The 9,958-nt window shown below is 35.7% G+C and overlaps 1 pseudogene; it reads right to left on the reverse strand.

The window, feature by feature from the left end:
* Positions 1 to 1,326: 1,326 nt before the first annotated feature.
* On the reverse strand, positions 1,327 to 1,445 carry LOC115215990 (annotated as a pseudogene).
* Between the last annotated feature and the right edge of the window lie 8,513 nt (positions 1,446 to 9,958).

Raw genomic sequence — 9,958 nt, forward strand, 5'->3', positions numbered from 1 at the left:
ATGTTAGACATACTGGAAGGTTTAGTCCAAGGATATGCTACACTTGAAAAACAAGTGTTATGTTAATGACTTGAATGCTTTTGGTCATAGGTCTGCTTGATCAGAATTTACCTAGGGTTTAATAACAACAGTTACACAACACACATAACTGGGAGCACAGGAAATCGAAAGTCTTCAGATGAAGGTATGTGGCCTCATGATTAGACTAGTGAGCCTATGGTCATAGAGTTATCGGTTCAATTTTAGGATCAGGTGGCATGATATGTCCTTGAGCAAGACACTTAATTTTACATTGTTCCTATGTAGCAGTTGTACCTATTTCTTTACTGCCCACAAGGAGCTAAACACAGAGAGGACAAACAAGGACAGACAAACGGATTAAGTCAATTATATTGACCCCAGTGCGTAACTGGTACTTATTTAATCGACCCCGAAAGGATGAAAGGCAAAGTCGACCTCGGTGGAATTTGAACTCAGAACGTAGCGGCAGACGAAGTACCGCTAAGCACTTCACCTGGCGTGCTAACGATTCTGCCAGGAGTAGTACCTTGTGATAGACTGGGTCTCATTCAGTGATGCTGGTCTTATAGTTTTAGCCTAAACATTTTGAAAGTCTGGATAAGCTGAGGGCTCAATGAGACCTGGAGGCGTGTGGAAGACTTTATATGCAATCACGGCAACAAAACAAATGTGATGACAAACTAAATCATTACAAGTGAAATGCAAAACAGTTACTAACGCCACAATAAATTCACTGCACCATGTTAAACTGAAGACACCACTGTGTGCACAAACCGCACCATATTAAACTGAAGTATATAGCAAATATTATCCCTAAAGTCACTGGTTGCACTATGTTAAAATTGAAATGCATAACAACTGTTAGCATTGCAATGCACCACACAAATACTGCAATGCACCAGTTGTAGCATATTTTACTCTTTTCTTCTTTTACTTGATTCAGTCATGCAACTGCAGCCATGCTGGAGCACCGCCTTTAGTCGAGCAAATCGACCCCAGGACTTATTCTATCAGTCTCTTTTGCCAAGCGGCTAAGTGACGGGGACGTAAACACACCAGCATCGGTTGTCAGGCAATGTTTGGGGCACAAACATATATACACACATACATATATATATATACATATATAGGGCAGGCTTCTTTCAGTTTCCGTCTACCAAATCTACTCACAAGGCTTTGGTCGGCCTGAGGCTATAGTACAAGACATTTGTCCACGATGCCACGCAGTGGGACTGAACCTAGAACCATGTGGTTTGTAAGCAAGCTACTTACCACACAGCCACTTCTACATCTATAAATGTTTGATGTTTACAGCACCTAGGTTTCCCAAGCGGTCACCCATCTAAGTACTAACTAGGCTCAACGTTGCTTAACTTTGGTGATCAGACAAGAACTGGTGCTTTGAATGGGATATGGCCGTAAGCATATCAAACTTATAACAACACTGTGCACCAACTGCACAATGCTAAACTGAAATATATAGCAAATATTAACACTAAAGTATCATGTTAAAATTGAAATGCATAATAACTGTTAATACCTATTTCTTTACTATCCACAAGTGGCTAAACATAGAGGGGACAAAAAAGGACAGACAAACGGATTAAGTCGATTCCATCGACCCCAGTGTGTAACTGGTACTTAATTTATCGACCCTGAAAAGATGCAAGGCAAAGTTGACCTCGGCAGAATTTGAACTCAGAACGCTGCAGTGGATGAAATACCCCTAAGCAGTTCGCCCGGCATTCTAGCGTTTCTGCCATGCAAACACTTCCTGTGCCCCACATGTAGCATATCAAACTAATAACATCACTGTGCAGTGACTGTGTCGAGTCAAACTGAAATACAAAATTACAAACAGTACAATGCACTGGGTGCATGAAGTTAAACCAATAACAACACAGTGTCTCAAACGTACCATGTTAAACTGATAACAACAAAGTGCATCAAGTGAAGCAAGTTTAAATATCAAACAACTGATAACAACAAAGAGTAATCGTTAGGGGAATCAGAAATAGAGTTCAACTAGGGTTAGGTAAACAACAGCTTCATATTAGAAATGCACCAATTTATAGCTGCACCTATTGAGATACGCTAATGCTTGCACATAAGACACCCACACACATATATTCTGTCGGTGTCTTTCAAAAGGCAGGGAGATTAAAATCTATCATTTCACAGAACAAAACAGACACATACTCACAGATACATGTGTATCATCATCATTCATATATTCATATATATGTATGTTTGTATGGTGATGAAGAATATGATGATGATGATGATGATGATATGAAAGACCTGAATAGTAACACTGACACATGGACTCTCACAGCTATAAACTTATAAAACATAAACTCAGGAACATTTCACTGTATATACACACTTCATACATATTGATATACACACATACATACATATATATAATAATAAGCAACAAGGATATCCAAGGTAGTGTAGTACAATCGTTTCCTGCTACTTCATTTTATTAAATAATGTAGGTATTACATCAGTTTTAAAATGAAGAGCAATCTTCAGCCACATATAGAATTTTTTAAATTGAATAGACAATGCATATTTTTATACTTATTTCCTTTGCCAACATTACAAAGAGGGTAGATATATAGACAGAGAAGTTAATTTCATCATTAAGAACATGGCAGTAGAAAGTCCTTCTCCATCTATAGATTTTTTATCACTGAGTTCACTTTGTTATTTAGATTTATCAATGGGGAGGGTTTTTTTATTTGGTTCAATGGAGACAAGCAAGAATTTTTTCTATTTATATATATATATATATATATATATATATATATATATATATATTATATATATATATATATTCTATTATATATATATATATATATAGTAGTAACTATGGAAGATTGGTGGTATTATTATTTGTATGGGCTTAAAGATTGGTCACAATTTAGCATATAATTTAGTTATTGCAGGTTTACTATTGATACCAATATGATGTACATTGGTTTATGTGTTTCTTTGTTGTAGTTTTATTAAAGTTAGTGTTTAATCCTGCCTATAAATTGATTGATTGAATGAATGTGGTTATTAAGCTTTCACTTTTATATTATTCTGTGGAAGATGGTAGGGATTATAATTTTTGTATGACTTAATGGATTCGTCGCTGTTTAGTTACATATTTAGAAGTTGGTTGTAATTTACTTATTGAATTTATTTTCCTATGTGGTTGTACATAGGGTAAATGTGTTTGAAAGATGTGGTTTCTTTGGCTTGTTTGTTCACAAGCAACACTTATTTTAATGCTGTTGACAGCCCCGGATTGAGTGGTACTGCCCAGGTGTCGAAAACATAATGATATCTGTGGGGCAGCTGATGATGGAGATATGTTGCATTGTTGGTATGGCTGTTTTTGTATACATGGAATAGTATTATAACACATCCTCTTGATTATACACACACAGATATAAACACACACAACACACACACATATACATATTTATATATATATATATATATATATATACATACATACATGTATACATACATATATATACATACATATATATATATATACATACATACATACATATATATGTCTATACATACGTACACACGCACACACACACACGTATATATATATATATATATATATAAAAGAGAGATTCTGTCTGTTTGTCTGTTGTCCCACAAAGTGAAACTAAAGCCAGACTCTCGAGGACTTTCTTTCTATGTCTCCTCTATTCTCTCTCCCCCTCTACATTCTCTGTCTGCCTGTCTGTTTCTTTGTCCTGCTTTCTCTCTCTCTCTCTTTTTCACTCACTAAAAGAACACACAAACAAGCTTTTGAAACTCAGTGAAGGGAGACTGCCAATTGATGAAGAAGAGATTCTTACACTCAATCCAGTATGTAATTCAACTCATTCCATTGATGATTCCTAATCTTCTTCATAATTACAACAATATGGATCCTGGCTCCAAAAAATGTTGCAGTGCAAAGCATTAATAATATGTTATTGAATAAACTTCCAGGAGAAATATTCACTTATAACTCAGTTGACAGTGTTGTTGATGATCAGGATAATGTTAACTACCCTATCGAACTTTTGAACTCACGAGAACGACCAGGTCCAGCTCCTCATTGTCTTCAGCTGAAAAAAAGGGACTCCTATTATGCTATTGCATAATTTGTATCAACCAAAATTATTCAATATTACAAGATTAATTGTGCACAAACTTATGAGGAACTGCATTGAGACAAATATTCTCAATGGTTGTGGTGAGACACTGTCTTCATTCCTCACATACCAGGTATACCATCTAAAGCCGCATTCCAATTTAAACAGTTGTAGTTTCCTATCCATGTTCCTTTTGCCACCAGCATTAATATAAGTCTGGGCCAAACACTAAAAGTTTCTGGACTGCAGCTTCAAGAACCATGCTTTTTACATGGCCAAATTTATGTAAGAGTATCATGCGTGGGAGCAAAAGCAAATCTTTTTGCATATGTACCCCGAGATAAAACAAAAAGAAATACATCGTTTATCAAGAAATATTCACTGTTAATGCAACATGAATCCTTCAATAACTTCATTTACCATTACTATCATTACTTTCAAGAATGAGTGAATTATACATAGAATAATACTTTCAATGTAGCTCCCGATAAACAGTAAAAGTAATTGCCCAATCAACGACAGGTTTTACTGCTAGTATATATATATATATACATATTAGAGGGAAACCACAATGTGGACACCTTTATGCTAGAAATAAATCTGCTATGGTCTTACCACTAAGAAATGTTCTCAAGAAAAATTTAGCAAAACAACCAAAACATAATCGAGCAAGTTTCATTTTTTTTTTATATGCTTGACCACTGGTGTGAAATCGATGTTAATTAAATTAATATCTAATTTCTCACCCTCATTTTAAATTTATATATATATATGAGGGGAACCTACTTGGAATAAGAACTGACCTGGATTTTAACACTTGTTCTGTCCATGCCAGCATAGCAAAATAGCTGAAAAATTACTATATATATATATATATATATATATATATACACAAGTAGAGTACAACAAGTAATCCATATGAAGTGATGATTGATGTAAACTTGGCCAGTTCCCAAATTATTGTTCTTTTCAATATTATTTGAAGCACATCCAACATACCTACCAAAATTTCACAGTCTACACAACTAGTTTTTTAGATAGATGAAATGATTGTCTATAAAAAAACACCATCCACACATACACAAACTTACACACACACACACACACACACACACACACACACACGCACACACACACACAGAGGAATTGAGAGCTAAATGTAGAGTGACTGTTTATTTTAAACATCAGATACATCATTTTAATTATTCATATTTGATGAGAGATCAATATAAGCATGCACAGACACATATATATATATATAATTTTTTTTTATTAATTAAGAATACCTGTTTGCCATGTACTTTGGTCCAGAACTCTAAGACTTCAAGAACTCCTGTAGTAAACTTGGCAAATAAAATATGTTTCATATTCTCCACCTTATGTATTGAATTCTGTTTCTTCCATTTATAAAGACAAATCTACTTATATATATATATATATATATATATATATATATTTGTGAAATAGAAAGATGAATAATCTTGTTGCAGATTAATCAAAAGTTTAACCGATACCTTGGTAGCAAAAATCACAGCAGAAGACAGCACGGTTGGAGGTACAACCAATTCACTAATAATATATATATATATATATATATATATATATATATATATATATATACATATATATATGCACACACACATATATATATATGTATGTATATGTATGTGCATATATATATATGTGTGTGTATGTATATACATGTATATATATTTATATATATATATATATATATACGAGCAAAATACCCACTTCCCCCATCCAATGGATGGTGCTGAGTTGAGAAACACTGATTTAATCTAAATTTGAGACACCAGCAAAAGAAGAAATAAAGATAGACTTTTTTTCTATTCCCAAGAAAAACGATTTTATTTACACAAATATGCAACCAAAGAGTTTAAAGTACCAGTAATGATAAGGCTGTTGACTGGGATAACACAAACATGGTTTAAACAGTAAGCTGTGCAGGAAAGAAACGTGCCTTTAAGCAGTACAAAAACAACAAAAAATGGAAGTGCAGTTATGTACAGGTTGACGGAAGAAAAGCAGGACAAAAACGACTTTATCGATCACATTCTCACCTGGAATCGATTTTTGTAATTATTTCAAGACTTATACACGCCCTGATACCATCGGTGTCTACTTATCAAATTTCAGCGCAATCGGATGGAGGATGCCCGAGATCCGAGAAGACATAGACAGACAGACAGACAGAACAGATTTTATATAAGAGATACACACACACACACACACATATATATATAAATATATATATGTGTGTGTGTGTATATATATATTTTAAAATATATGTGTATATATGTATATTTATATGTATGTATACCACTGAAAACTGTAATTAAAATTTCCAGCATATCCAGATTTTGAATGTGTTTTCTTAATTTACAAGTACTTTTATGTCTTGTACTAATATTCTTCAAGTGAACAATGTTATCTTAGTAGTATCAATAAGAGATTACCGTTGCAACTGGTGAATTCTTGTAGCATTGCAGCTTGTGAATAACTTTAACATCATGGCATCAATAAGAAGATATTATTGCTGTACATATATGTGTAGTTATGTAGGTGTAGGAGTAGCTGTGTGGTAAGTAACTTGCTTACCAACCACATGGTTCCGGGTTCAGTCCCATTGCGTGGCACCTTGGGCAAGTGTCTTCTACTATAGCCTTGGGCTGACCGAAGCCTTGTGAGTGGATTTGGTAGACGGAAACTGAAAGAAGCCCATCCTATATGTGTATATATATATATATATATATATATATATATGCATGTGTGTGTGTGTTTGTCTGTGTTTGTTCCCCCACCATCGCTTGACAACCGATGCTGGTGTGTTTACATCCCCGTGGAAAAGAGACCGATAGATTAAGTACTAGGCTTACAAAGAATAAGTCCTGGGGTCGATTTGCTTGACTAAAGGTGGTGCTCCAGCATGGCCAGAGTCAAATGACTGAAACAAGTAAAAGAGTAAAGAGTATATGAATAAAGCATTAATAGTATTGGATGAAATATTGTGAAAAATGAAAATAACTGTTCTGTCCTCCATAGGAGAAGTGTTAATATTGCTCCACCAGCTGAAGAGAATTGGCCTGCAAGAGGCCTGTGCTGACTGTAAAACACCTGTACAGGTCCCATGTAAAAAGCACCCAGCGCACTCTGTGGAGTGGTCGGCATTAGGAAGAGCATCTAGCCAAAAAAACCAAGCCAAATAAGACTGGAACTTGGTGCAGCCCTCTTGCTTGCCAGCTCTGATCAAACCAGCCAACCCATGCTAGCATGGAAAGCAGATATCAAATGATGATGATGATTAACATTGTTTTGAAGTATTTAAAGAAATATTTTTCCTTAATGGACCTCCTAACATCACTCTGTTTGTCTATTTTTCCCATAGAGATTTACATGGTGAGCTTCCATATCTGTTAGTAGTTGGAGTCTGTGATCACAGACGTAACTTGGCCTAAAAGAACACAACAGTTTCAAAATAATGTTGATGAAATTCACCTGGCTGATGAGTTGAGCCTGATGATCCTTAATTTCAGATCCAGCAAAATTTCTATTTTGAAGTATTCATTATCTCGTTCCCTTACAGCATCGTGATTTTCCTTTGATTTGTGTATATTTGGGAATCTATAAACATTGCTAGCTTTTCTTTCCAGCCCAATTAGTTAACAGCATTTTGTTCCATTTGTTGCCACCAATGGAGATTTCCAATGAGTTCCTGCATTGTAAGATGATCAATATTGCTTGGAATTTCGGGATAAAATATGTGACCATTTAATTGTTCTTCTGGAAGGCTCTGCTAGTATTCACGTCCATTTTCGCAATGTCTCTTCTTTAATCTCTTTGATTAGGGATAATCACCTGGTCTTCCTGCATCATTTTAAGGCTGACATTTCACTTTCAGTTGAATTTTGCATTGAAATTTTAGTTGTCAGGGGCAAAGTTGATAGAATGTTAATAGAGCTGTCAAGATGTGTATTTATTCCTCTGGGACGGATGAAATTTGGTGTTCTAAACTACGGAATCATCATCATTGTCATTATCATCATAATCGTCTTTATCATCATCATCACCATCATCATCCTCATTATCATCTTTATCAGCAAAACATCCAACTAATCTTAGCTTCTGAAAAAACTTTTGTAGCTTTCCTGTTAATTTATGACTCTTGATAAAGTGAAGATAAAAGTTTTAATCCATTTTTTTAAGGCTTTAATTTTATCTTCCTCTAATTTTCTCTTTACTAAATTTATAATTTCAGATCTACTGTGCAATTAATTTGCCAATGCTTCTTATTTCTTTACTGCCCATAAGGGGCTGCACACAGAGGGGACAAACAAGGACAGACAAGCGGATTAAGTCGATTAGATCAATCCCAGTGCATAACTGATACTTATTTAATCGACCCCGAAAGGATGAAAGGCAAAATCGACCTCAGCAGAATCTGAACTCAGAATGTAGCGGCAGACGAAATACCACTAAACATTTCGCCCGGGGTGCTAACGTTTCTAACAGATCGATGCCTTCTACTGGACAATGGTCCTTTTCCGGGGATGTTTTGCATAATGCTAAAAAGGTGAATTCTTTGTTTTTGTATCTATTTTCTCTTTGGCTAAGTTTACTAACTCACTTATTGCCTCTTTGGAAAATCTGATTGTCTCTTCAACAAGATTTAAACATGCAAGGATTTTTGGAGGAATATTTGAATCTGGTGGAATATTGGTTTCAAATTTTGGCACAAGGCCAGCAAGTTGGGGGAGGGGATAAATTGATTACATAGACCCCCAATACTCAACTGGTACTTATTTTATTGGACGAAAGGTAAAACTGACCTTGGCAGAATCACATGTAGTATTGTGTTGTATTAAAATTCTTTTCTACTTTAGGCACAAGGGGAGGGGGCCACTCAATTGGATTGACCTCAGTATGTAACAGGTACTTAATATATCAACCCCAAAAAGATGAAGGCAAAGTCGAACTCAGCAAAGACAGATGTAATACCTATTTCTTTACTATCCACAAGGGGCTAAACACAGAGAGGGCAAACAAGGACAGACAAACGGATTAAGTTGATTATATCGACTCCAGTGCATAACTGGTACTTAATTTATCGACCCCGAAAGGATGAAAGGCAAAGTCTACCTTGGCGGAATTTGAACTCAGAACGTAATGGCAGATGAAATACCACAAAGCATTTCACCAGGCGCACTAACGATTCTGCCAGCTCGCCGCCTTTAGAAAGCCCTGATGATGGTCCATATAAGAAGCACCCAGTACACTCTGTGGAGTGGTTGGCATTAGGAAGGGCATCCTGCTGTAAAAACCAAGCCAAAACAGACAATGGAAACTGGTGTGGCCTCTGACCATACCAGTTCCAGTTAAGGCCTGCAATTTTGATACCATTGACCCAAGTACTTGAATAAACATTTATTTTACCAACACTTAATGGATTAGAGACAAAGTCGACCACAATAGAATTTGAACTCAGAATGTACACAACTGGAACAACTACGGTGAAGCAATTTTCTCCAGTGTACTAACAATTGTGCTGATTCCCCATCCTTACATGTGAAAGTAAAAACAACAATGACAGAAACGTTTTGTAATACTGGCAGAGAGCAAAGACAGTTTAATGGATGGCTGGGGAGTGGTGTGAGAGACTGACTACACCAGAATAGAACATAAAGAGAGAAGGCAGTTTGGTATGTGAAGAGAGAGAGAGAGAGAGCGAGAATGGTGCAGCAGATTGCCCCCAACCCTAGAAT

This window comes from Octopus sinensis, linkage group LG9 (genome assembly GCF_006345805.1).
Source record: "Octopus sinensis linkage group LG9, ASM634580v1, whole genome shotgun sequence".
In the NCBI taxonomy this organism is placed as follows: Eukaryota; Metazoa; Mollusca; class Cephalopoda; order Octopoda; family Octopodidae; genus Octopus; species Octopus sinensis.